The sequence below is a fragment of the Microcebus murinus genome, chromosome 5 (assembly GCF_040939455.1).
Source record: "Microcebus murinus isolate Inina chromosome 5, M.murinus_Inina_mat1.0, whole genome shotgun sequence".
Taxonomy (NCBI): Eukaryota; Metazoa; Chordata; class Mammalia; order Primates; family Cheirogaleidae; genus Microcebus; species Microcebus murinus.
In genome coordinates this window covers 42,071,468-42,083,406 of record NC_134108.1, presented here as the reverse complement: position 1 = coordinate 42,083,406, position 11,939 = coordinate 42,071,468, and positions in this window count along the sequence as shown.

Sequence of the window (11,939 nt, the reverse complement as noted above, 5' to 3'; positions counted from 1 at the left end):
TAACACTGAGCCTCAGTTTCTTCATGTTCGAAATGGTTTTTTTTTTTTTTTTTTTTTTTGAGACAGAGTCTCACTTTGTTGCCCGGGCTAGAGTGAGTGCCGTGGCGTCAGCCTAGCTCAAAGCAACCTCAAACTCCTGGGCTCGAGTGATCCTTCTGCCTCAGCCTCCCGGGTAGCTGGGACTACAGGCATGCGCCACCATGCCCGGCTAATTTTTTATATATATATCAGTTGGCCAATTAATTTCTTTCTATTTATAGTAGAGACGGGGTCTCGCTCAGGCTGGTTTTGAACTCCTGACCTTGAGCAATCCGCCTGCCTCGGCCTCCCAAGAGCTAGGATTACAGGCGTGAGCCACAGCGCCCGGCCCGAAATGGTTTTATCATGCCTTCTTCCAAAGCTTATTGATAATTAATTGAGACATTTATCAAAGTGTTATTCTACAATAGGCCTGTTTTCTAATGCAGGCCCTCAGTGGGCTGTGTATAGCATTTTAACATTAAAATATTAGTCTGTAAAAGTAGACTTGGATCTACAGCCCTTCTGTATAATATAGCTGTCTTCATCTGACACATTTCTTCCCCATACTGGCCATCTATTGACAGAAGAGAGAGAACAGGACATTGTTTTGGATCAGCACTTCCTCAGGGTAGACTCACTGGGTAGAACAGGGTGGGTGAATGGAACGGTCTGATAAACCGTGTGTAGCAAAGCCTAGGCTAGCGATATGAGCAGAAAAATATCTTTCTCTTTTGGTGTTTCACAACATTAGCACGTATGATAAGGCGTGAATGAGACAATTCTAATTGTCTGGTTTCTTCTAAGTTATCAAATCCTACAGGGAGGCAAGGATTGTATTCTGTCATTTCTTACAATTGTGGCTGAAACACGTCTGCTCTGACAAGACTGTGCTGACCACAGAGGCTGCTGAAACTTTGTTGTTGTTTTTTTTAATTGTTATTTAAACTTTCATTAACATTTATGATCAGTGTAGAAAATATCTAGAAAGGATGTGAGAGATCGTTGTGTGTTTATTTTACACTGCTTAGGATTCTTAGTAGAGAATGAAATCACACAGGCACAACTAAAGATACCATGAATAGCTACAAAGCCTCCCCCCCTCGACTGTCGCGGCAAGTGTACACCTAGTGTTACAGCTTTTGACCTGGTAAAGAAGCGAGCAGAATAGCCTTTATTCCTCTAGCAGGCTCAGCACACCTAGTGTTACAGCTCTTTTCCTGTATTCTGATCTTCTCCCCGCCCCCTTCCTTGTTCTCCTCCTGCTTTTATACCCTTGGTGGGGCTCAAAAGGCATCCAATCAACTACAAGCTTTAACATCCGATCAACATCAAGCTTTAACATCCAATCAAAAACAGTGGGATTCAAAAAATTACCCAATCAGGATCACGCAAGCAGGGTGGCTGGAAATAGGCACGGGGCCAGGGGTATTCTGGCAGGCGGGGGCTCTCTGCCGCAGGGCCAGCCCCAGCAACGTGCCCCCAACTGGCCATGCGCAGTGATGGCCCTCAGAGATGCGGAGCGATGGGGAGGCGACAAACAGCCGTGTCCCAGTGCCATTTTCCATATCATGACCAATCATAGCAGTCCAGGTATGGCCACCAGGTTGGCCTCACTATTCCTAAAATGCTCATCTTGCATTCATTAAGGTTCTGAGAGCTATGTTCGCCCCCTACTTACATGAGTTGAGAGCATGCTTAGCCTCTCCCAAGGACCTGGGAGCAGCTGAATCCTGCTAATGGGAAACTAAGATTGAATACAGTCACTCACCCAAACCTGCTAGTATTTCCTACCTAAAATACAGCCCGTGCCATCACCAGGGCCACATTGCACATCCACACTGCCGTGTTCACAGCCCACTACAGATCTCTTGTCTCCCACTATAGATCTTGCTTCTAGCCTCTCCATATTCCAGGAATCAATTCCCCTACAGGCTTTAAAGATCTTTGCTCTGTCTTTGATATTACGTGATTTTACTACTGTGTGTTTGGCTATGAGCTCATTTGTATTCTAATTGCTTGAGACTTGTGCTTCTTGAATCTTAGGATCTATCTTTATCAACTCTGAAAATTCTCAGCCATCTTTTTTTGTTGTTGTTTTCTTTATTGTGTCCTGGAATTCCTATCGGATGTTCATTAGAGCTTCTCATTCTATCCCCCATGTCTCTTAATCCCTCGTATTTTTCATCTCTTTATCTTTCTGTGCTGCATGCTGGGTAAATTCCTGAAAGACAATATGGCATAGTGGTTGAGTGCACAGACTTCGGATTGCCTGAATGAGAAGCTGTAACCTCTCGGTGCCTGTTTCCTTGCTTGTGGGAAAACCAATACTGTTCACCTGCCTATAACTGTTGTGAGGATTAAATGAAGCTTTTAAAGCAGTGTTTGGCCCCCACAAAGCACTGTATAAGATTCAGTATTATAATCCAATTCACTGATGCCCTCTTCTGCTATCTAATCTGCTATCTAATTTAGCCACTGAGGTTTTAATTTCTTTTTTTTTTAATTTCTAGAAGTTCTGTAGATTCTTTTTTGAATCTGTCCTTTTCCACAGTCTTAGTATTTTCTTGGGCTTTGATTCCCTCTTTTACATATTTGAAACATACTAATTTTATGTTCTCTTTCTTATTGTAGTTATCTTCATTTCATTTAGAGGAAAAGCCAAAGTCTGTACAATTTATAAGGCTCTGTCAACACTGTCCAATAAGCCTTTTGCGATAGCAGAAATATTTTCTAAGCTGCCAGGTAGGGTAGCCACTAACTAGCCACATGTGGTTACTGAGTGCTTGAAATGCAGCTGGAGTGGCTGAGGAATTTTGAATTTATTCAATTGTATGTAAATATAAATAGTCTCATGTAGTTGGTGGCTACTGTATTGGATTGAACAAGTCTGTGATTATACCTCCCATGAGACCTGGTCATCCTTGACCATCCCCGCTTCAGCCTCCAGGCTGTTGCTTGAGCATGTCAGGGACACACCCATCTGGAAACCTTTGTGTTTTCTGCTCTCTCTTCCTGGAAAACTCTTCCCCTAGATGTGTGCATGGCTTGCTCTTTTGACTCAAGTCTGTATTCAAATGGAACCTCCATGAGATCTTCCCTCCTCTCCCTGCTTAAAAACTTCAACCTTCTCTCCTAACACATTTTCTTTTTCCTTTCCTGATTAATTAGACAGTCTCGCCCTTATTACCCAGGCTAGAGTGAGTGCCATGGCGTCAGCCTAGCTCACAGCAATCTCAATCAAATTCCTGGGCTTAAGCAATCCTGCTGCCTCAGCCTCCTGAGTAGCTGGGACTACAGGCATGCACCACCATGCCCGGCTAATTTTTTCCTATATATATTAGTTGGCCAATTAATTTCTTTCTATTTATAGTAGATGGGGTCTTGCTCTTGCTCAGGCTAGTTTCGAACTCCTGACCTCGAGCAATCCGCCTGCCTCGGCCTCCCAGAGTGCTAGGATTACAGGTTGAGCCACCGCACCCGGCCAATTGTTCTCCTTAACATTTACCATTATCCAATACAGCACACATTTTAATTTGTTTCTTGCTTAGCCTCTGTAGGGCAGAGGAAGGGCAGAGGAATTTGTAGGACAGAGGAAGGGCAGAGGAATTTTTCCAATTGTCGGGAATTTACTTGGGTGGGGCAATGAGCTAACCACAAACTTTTGCTTCTGGTCATTGCTTGCTTGCTACACCGCTGTATGAGGAATTATGGGATGAGGTCATTGAAGCATGAGCGACTGGCCCATCAGGCAATAGAGGGCAACCAACCCGCCAATTATTTCAAAAGGCAATAGTGGGCAACCAAGCATTTTAAAGGTCAATGCATGATCCATGATCAGCTTGTGTGCAGCTTGTGCACCATAGGGATAAAAGGCATGCCGTTGTTCCGGTCAGGGTCCTTGCTTGCGAGAGTGGCCACTGCGTTGGTGCTCTGGGGCTTGGACCCTGGCTAGCCAGAAAATAAACCTCCTCTTGTGTGATTGCGTCCTCGTCCTCGATGCCTCTGCTTTTCTGTCCGGTGGGGCTGTAGAAGGTCGGTCCCTAACAGCCTCTCCCTCTAGACTATTTGCTCTAAAGGAAAGAATTTTTTTGTTTTATTCCCTATATATTCCCAGCACCTAAAACAGTATTCAGTATGCATTTGTTAAAGAAATGGTCAGAAGTTCTTGAGGGTCTATTCTGTTTGCTGTTTCTATTGACTCCTGTTCATGATGGTTTGCGTCTTTGTGTGTTTGAAAATTTTTGATGAGCACCTTCCTTAGCAGGGCTTTTTCCTCCTTGTGAAAATCTTATGATAGTGTTATGTCCTTTCTTAGTGGTTTTGCATTTGCATCTGTCAGGTATATCTGTATTTTATCTGTCAGGTAGGGTTGCCAGATAAAATACAGGACATTCAGTTAAACTTGAATTTCAGACAAACAAAAATAATTTTTTTTTAGTGTAAGTATGCTCCATGCAATATTTGGGATATATTTTTGCTAAAAAAAATTATTTGTGCCCCGTATTTTTTTTTTTTTTGAGACAGAGTCTCACTCTGTTGCCCAGGCTAGAGTGAGTGCCATGGCATCAGCCTAGCTCACAGCAACCTCAAACTCCTGGACTCAAGAGATCCTACTGCCTCAGCCTTCCCAGTAGTTGGGACTACAGTAGGTCTATGCCACCATGCCCGGCTAATTTATTCTATTTTTAGTTGTCTGGCTAATTTCTTTCTATTTTAAGTAGATACAGGGCCTCCCTCTTGCTGAGGCTGGTCTCAAACTCCTGAACTCAAGTGATCCTCCTGCGTTGGCCTCCCAGAGTGCTAGGATTATAGATGTGAGCTATCACACCCAGCCTATATTTTTATTTGGTAAATCTGGCAAACCTAACACCAGGAGTATTGCGAGCCTTGCACCAGTTTTTAATTTTTGTATTGGTAGTTTCTAGACTAAGCCTTGTACTGAAAATTTAGACCTAAACTTGTGTGAGGCACAGGCCTGGGTTTTAATGTCTTCGAGGAAGGAGACTTCACTTTTCATCCAGGGCCCATTCATCCTTTGTTGTCTTTCTGTCTTATTGAGCGGATATTTTTAGGTTCACCCTTTCACTGTTCCAACTCCCTGCCATGCTCAGCCCCAAATCTTGTCTCCTATCCCTTCATGGAGGTTAAATTCCCAGCATTTAAGTAACGGAAACCCCTGCCCATCTTCCAGACAGAGCATCAGCTCAAGTACTTGTCACTCTTTTTCAGTTTCTTTTTTCATACCTGGGTGTTTCCCTTTATTTCTTGTGAGACTAGCTGGGACTTTTTAAAGAATCCTGATTTTATTTGATGTGACATTCCTAGGACATTTACAGCAGACAGGTTTCATCTTATCTTCACCATCTTGCTGGAGGATGCCTCCCCAACAGGCACAAGATAGCATATCTATTGCAAATAGCACAGGCTTTAGAACCATATAGAACTCCAGGTTTAACCTAGGATGTAATCTTTATAACTATATGATTTCAAGCACATTACTGATGCTTTCTAAATCTACTTCAACTCCAAGTGAAAATAATTACAAAAGAACTATTGTGAAGATTAACATATATTATGGTGTTTTGCACACATTAGATGATCAATACCTATTAGCTCCTTCTCCTGCCCAATCTGAAGTCTAAACTGTCTAAACTCTCTCTCTTAGAGTTCTTTTGTTGTTGTTGTTTTAAAGTGCAGGCCACCTTTTCTCATCCCCAGTGCACTTGCTGCGTCCGGGAGGCAATCCATACCTTCCTCCTGATACCCCACTTCCACTTCCATTCTTACTCCCTCACCCCCATTCAAAGCTTTTCTCTCACCTGCTCCACCACCTTTTTGTCCCAGCTGTGGCACCTAGGATCTTCCAAGCCACTTTCCCCATTCACTGAGGACATTCACCTAGTTCAAGTTCTCTTCTGTTCCTCCTTTGTAATCATATTGGAGAATTAAGTGTCTAACACAGTCACCTTTATGGTTCCTTGATACCTATTCTAGTAACCTCCACCCACACATGTCCACACTCTTGTCAGCAGCAAGAACTCCAGATCCAAAATCTTAAACTCCAGTAATTCTGTCTTAGCTCAAAACCTTCTATTCTGGGCTCTTCACTTTTCCTTCTATTTATTTATGGATCTAATTAAGATATTCAGTCCCTGGATCCCATCATTTTCCTCTAATTGTTAAACGTTTTAGGTTGTATTTTCTTTCCTATCCATCACTAACTGCTTTGTCTCAGCATTTTCACTCCATTGTCTTTCCAGGAGCCCCAGCAACGTAAGTCCCCTTCAGGATACTGTCTCCCCATCTTTGCATTTTCACAGTGGGGCTATCACCAATTCTTCAGTGTCCAATTTATTTGGGGCCCATCACTCCTCAACCCTTTCATTTATCTTTGATCTGCTTCTTTTTCCATACCCCTGAACAATTACTCCAAAGCAAGGCCACTCTCCACACTCTCCCTTTGATCTGGCCACCTCATTCACCTAGAAAGAAAAGTCATTAAAATCAGAACTGACAATTGATGATCCATCCCTCTAATCCCAAAAAGCTGTATCCACTCCAGTCCTCTCCTCCTTCCCTCCTGCATCTATGGAAAAGGTATTCTAAACCTTCACCTGTGATCGTAATTCCCACTGCCTCTTCTCCAATTCAGATTTTGTTCCAGTTATCCCTTTTTGTTGGGAGCTGTCCCGAACACGGGAGAGTTAAAGTGCGGTTGCTGCCCGGAACACTGGGGTCCTTGAGACACAGCACCTGGCGCCTTAACTCATAGCTCTGACATTCTTGGCCTTTCTTCTAGCTCACGGAGGGTGCTGGAGATAACAGTAGCAGTTATAGAAGGTCACTGAAGTAATCCTGTGCACACAGCCCTCGTAGCTTATAGCCCCCCCTAGGCCCTGCACACTCCTTTCTCAGAATTGTTAATTACGCTTGGGTGCTCTTTCCTTGAACTGTCTGAGTGATCATAGTTGAGTATTTGTAGCTTTTTTGATATCAGAAAAAAGTTAAGTTGTAGATTAGAAAACTGCTTAAGCGAGGGAAAGGGCTATCAAAGTGACGTAAGGTTAAAAGAAACAAGAACTGTTTTGTTTTCTGGTTTAATGAAGACATGCACCACCTGTTCCAATGCATTTTGCTTCTCCTTTGTTCTTATCTGTATAAATACAGCAACTGAAATAAACGAGGCGCGGCAGTCAGCAAGGACTCCGTCCTCCCGTCCCCATCTTTTTGTTGTCTCTTCATTTCTCAGCCTCGCCCCCTAACTCCAGGTGCCGCACGTCGCCGGCTGGCTCCGGCAGGTGGTGGCCCGTACGGGGAACCCTCTCTCCAGGAGGGCCTTTGGTGGCACTTGGTGACACGGGGATTCGGTGAAGGCAGCTGCCCGTGGAAGGCCGGCCGAGACAGAAAGAAAGGTGAGTTGGGCAGAGAGTGTAATTGACGGGAGTAAGAAATTATGGGACAAAAAACTAGTAGGATGTTGTTTGTACAAGTGTTAAAGAGTATGCTTCGGGCCCGAAGTGTTAAAATAGGAAAAAAGCAGTTAGAAAATTTTTTAAGTTTTATAGAAGAAGTATGTCCTTGGTTCCCCGAGGAAGGAACAGTAAATTTAGATACATGGAAGAAAGTAGGAGTTAAATTGCAGGACTATTACTCAGCCCACGGACCTGAGAAGGTTCCAGTGGATGCTTTTTCTCTTTGGAATCTTGTTAGGGATTGTTTAGATCCCCGGCATGAAGGACAGCGCTTAACTTTAGGCCGGAGTTCTGCAATCCCTGAGGATGAATCCGATGATCATTCTCCTCCTTTGCCTGTTAACCCTTATCAGGAGGCTCAGGATCTGACCTTGAGCTCTCGCAGCTACAGCCTCTGTGAATTCTCATACTCAGAAACAGGCACCTAACATGGTTAAGGAATTGGAAACTCTAAAAAATATGATGCAACAACTTCTTATTCAAAATGCTGCTATAGGTTTGTTATTAGGTAGAAGCAGTATCACCTTGAAAGGCTTACATGTGTCACCGGGAGTTATAGATCAGGATTATACAGGAGAAATTAAAGTTTTGGTCTCCTCTCCTAGCTCTATTTCTGTTGTCAATCCCGGTCAGCGCATTGCTCAGCTTGTTTTGATTCCTTTGATATCCCTTGGTAAAGTACAATCGCAACAAGCCAGGGGACCCTCTGCTTTTGGCTCCTCAGATGCTTACTGGATGCAATCTATTACTAGGAATAAGCCTGAAATGGTTTTGTGGGTGAATGGCAAGGCATTTAAAGGAATTCTAGATACTGGAGCTGATGTTTCTGTTATTGCTGAACAATACTGGCCTTCCTTGTGGCCCAAGCAAGAAGCAGTTGGCTCGCTCCAGGGTATAGGCCAAGCTCGTAATCCTGAACAGAGTAGTGAATTGCTTACCTGGGTTGATGAGGAGGGACATTCTGGACAATTCCAGCCATATGTTCTACCTGCTCTACCTGTAAATCTTTGGGGAAGAGATGTTATGCAGGCTATGGGAGTTTATTTGTATAGCCCTAATGCCACAGTTACTAAGCAACTCTTTAATCAAGGGATGCTCCCAGCCCAAGGCTTGGGAATTAGGGGTCAAGGTATTTCTAAACCTATTCAAGTAAAGTCCTGGCCATTTCGAGCAGGCCTGGGATATTTTTAGAAGGGGCTTTTGATTCTCCTGCAACTCATGCACAGGCTATTACTTGGAAATCTGATGCACCTGTGTGGGTTGATCAATGGCCCCTCAATCAAGAAAAAATAGCCGCTGCAGAACAGCTGGTGCAGGAACAGCTTAATAGCGGCCACATAGCCCCCTCCAACTCCCCTTGGAATTCTCCAATTTTTGTCATTAAAAAGAAGTCTGGGAAATGGAGGCTGCTCCAAGATCTTAGACGTGTTAATGCCACCATGGAACTCATGGGAGCTCTGCAGCCAGGTCTCCCTGCCCCCATGGCTATTCCAGCCCATACTTTTAGAATTATAATAGATTTAAAAGATTGCTTCTATACCATTCCTCTTGCACCACAAGATTGTAAACGTTTTGCTTTTAGTGTTCCTTCTACTAACTTTAAAGAACCCATGAAACGTTATCATTGGCTTGTTCTGCCTCAAGGCATGGCCAATAGCCCCACCTTATGTCAAAAATTTGTTGCCAATGCTTTAACTGCTACTAGAATCAAATATCCTACTATATATATCATCCACTATATGGATGACATTCTTTTGGCACATGCAGATGAAGGATTCTTACTGCAAGTTTTTGATCATGTAACAACACAATTAAATAAACAGGGCCTTGTCATTGCTCAGGAAAAGGTGCAGAGGCACCCTCCTTATTCTTATTTGGGATACCAATTGCATAAATATCATTTTATTAACCAAGGAATTCAACTTCGTAAGGATGACTTAAAAACCCTTAATGATTTCCAAAGACTTCTGGGAGATATCAATTAGATTCGACCCTATTTAAAAATTACCACTGGAGACCTTAAGCCTCTTTTTGACATCTTAAAAGGCGATTCCAATCCTAATTCTCCTCGTCAATTAACTCCTGACGGGAGGCAAGCCTTAAAATTAGTAGAACAGGAATTGTCCCGCCAGCATGTTTCCTATGTAAACTACAACTTGGAATGGGCTGGCTATGTTTTACCCACCTCTCATACTCCCACAGCAGTCCTCTATCAAGGGGGACCACTGATGTGGCTACATTTGCCCTCTTCTCCCTCTAAGGTTCTAACTCCTTATTATGAAATGGTTGCTACCTTAATCCATATGCTGCGTTCAGAATCCTGCAAATTACTAGGTAAAGAGCCACACCTTATTTGTGTTCCTTTTTCTCGTCAGCAACAGGACTGGTTGTTCCAGCATAGTGACTCCTGGGCCATAGCCCTGGCCAATTACCCTGGAAAAATTGATAACCATTACCCCCCTGATAAGTTGTTACATTTTGCTAGCCTACATCAGTTTATTTTTCCTGCCAAAGTGTCTCCTGTACCCCTTGACAATGCTGTTTTGATTTTTACAGATGGGTCTTCTAATGGTATGGCAGCCTATTCAATTAACAATGACATTAAATCTTGGTACACTGGGTCTTCTTCGGCTCAAGAGGTCGAATTGCAGGCAGTTTTTTCAGCTTTACAGGCCATTCCTGCTAAGCCTGTTAACCTTTATTCAGATAGTCATTATGTGATTCGGGCACTCCAAGTCATAGAGACTGTGCCCTTTATTGGGACTTCTAATAGTAATGTTCAGAAATTGTTTCGTGCCTTGCAAGCTCTCATTCACTCACGTACAGAACGATGTTTCTTTGGGCACCTTCGTGCTCATTCTCACCTGCCTGGTCCCCTCAGTCAAGGAAATGAAATTGTAGATCTTGCCACTAAAACCAAACCCCCTCTTATTTTGTTAACTCAAGTGCAGTTAGCACAGCAATCCCATGCTTTGCATCACCAAAATAGCCGTGCTCTCAAGCAACAGTTCAATATCACTAGAGAAGCGGCTCGACAAATTGTAAAAGCTTGCTCTTCCTGTTCTCAGTTACTCCCTGTCCCCCATTATGGTGTTAATCCCAGAGGCCTTTTACCTAACCACTTATGGCAAATGGATGTGACCCATATTTCTTCTTTTAGTCGATTAAAATATGTTCATCTGACCATAGACACTTATTCTGGATTTTTAACAGCCACTTTGCAATCAGGCGAGGCTGGTAAACATTGTGTAGCCCATTGCCTCCGCTGCTTTGCATCAATGGGCCAGCCTAAATGTATAAAAACAGACAATGGCCCTGGATATACGGGTCACAAATTTCAAACATTCTTACGAAAAATGGGAATCAGTCATAAAACAGAAATTCCCTATAACCCCCAAAGACAAGGCATTATAGAACGTGCACACTTGACTCTCAAAAATCAACTTTTGAAAATAAAAAAGGGGGAACTGTACCCCCTCACCCCCCAGAATTATCTAAACCATGCTCTCTTTATTTTAAATTTTTTAATTTTGGACAAAGAAGGTCGTTCAGCAGCCCAGCGGTTTTGGTATACTAATTCCAACAAAGACACGCCGTTGGTCGTGTGGAAGGATCCACTGACTGGGTAGTGGTCAGGACTGGATCCAGTTCTCATTTGGGGTCGAGGGCATGTTTGTGTGTTTCCACAGGATGCTGAAGGCCCACGCTGGCTCCCAGAGAGGCTGGTACGCCAGGCAGGATCTCTCCATAGAAAACAGGATGAAGAGACTGAAGCTGCAGGATGACCAGCAACCTCCGCTTACGATGACAACTAGACAAGCTCTGCTGCCGTCTTGGAGTCAGATTAAGAGACTTACTGAGATTGCTTCCAAGCTGGTTCGAGAAACAGGACAGCCATTGAATTCTTTGACCTTGTTTTTAGCTATGGTAACCTTGCTATCGACGCCTACCCAGGCAGCCACCTATTGGACTTACATACCAGACCCCCCTCTACTCCACCCGGTGGGCTGGGGAGAGCGTGTTGTTCCTGTCTATGTCAGTGATCCCAGGGCTCTGGGAGCACCCGCTAATGATCACATCCAGCATGCTAAGGTATCTGCTTATAATTACACAGGACTCACCCGTGATGTTCCTATCTGTTTCCACCGTGAGGGTTATTTTCCAGGCTGTGTTCTTGTATCTACTTATGTATATGACAATATAAAAGGTGTTAAATGGACTGTGTTTATGTCAAGTTTAGACAGGCAATTTTCTGGCTCTGCACCCTCTGATTTGCCACCACCGCCCGAAATACTTCCCTGTGAAAAGGAGCCGGTTGCTTCTACTCTGCACGTGCCCTGGAGACGTTGCCGTGAACCGACTGCGACTAAGATTCCTATTCTTGGGACGACTCAGAGCATATATGATTGGACCCCAGCAAAAACTGACAATGGGTATTTGGGAGAC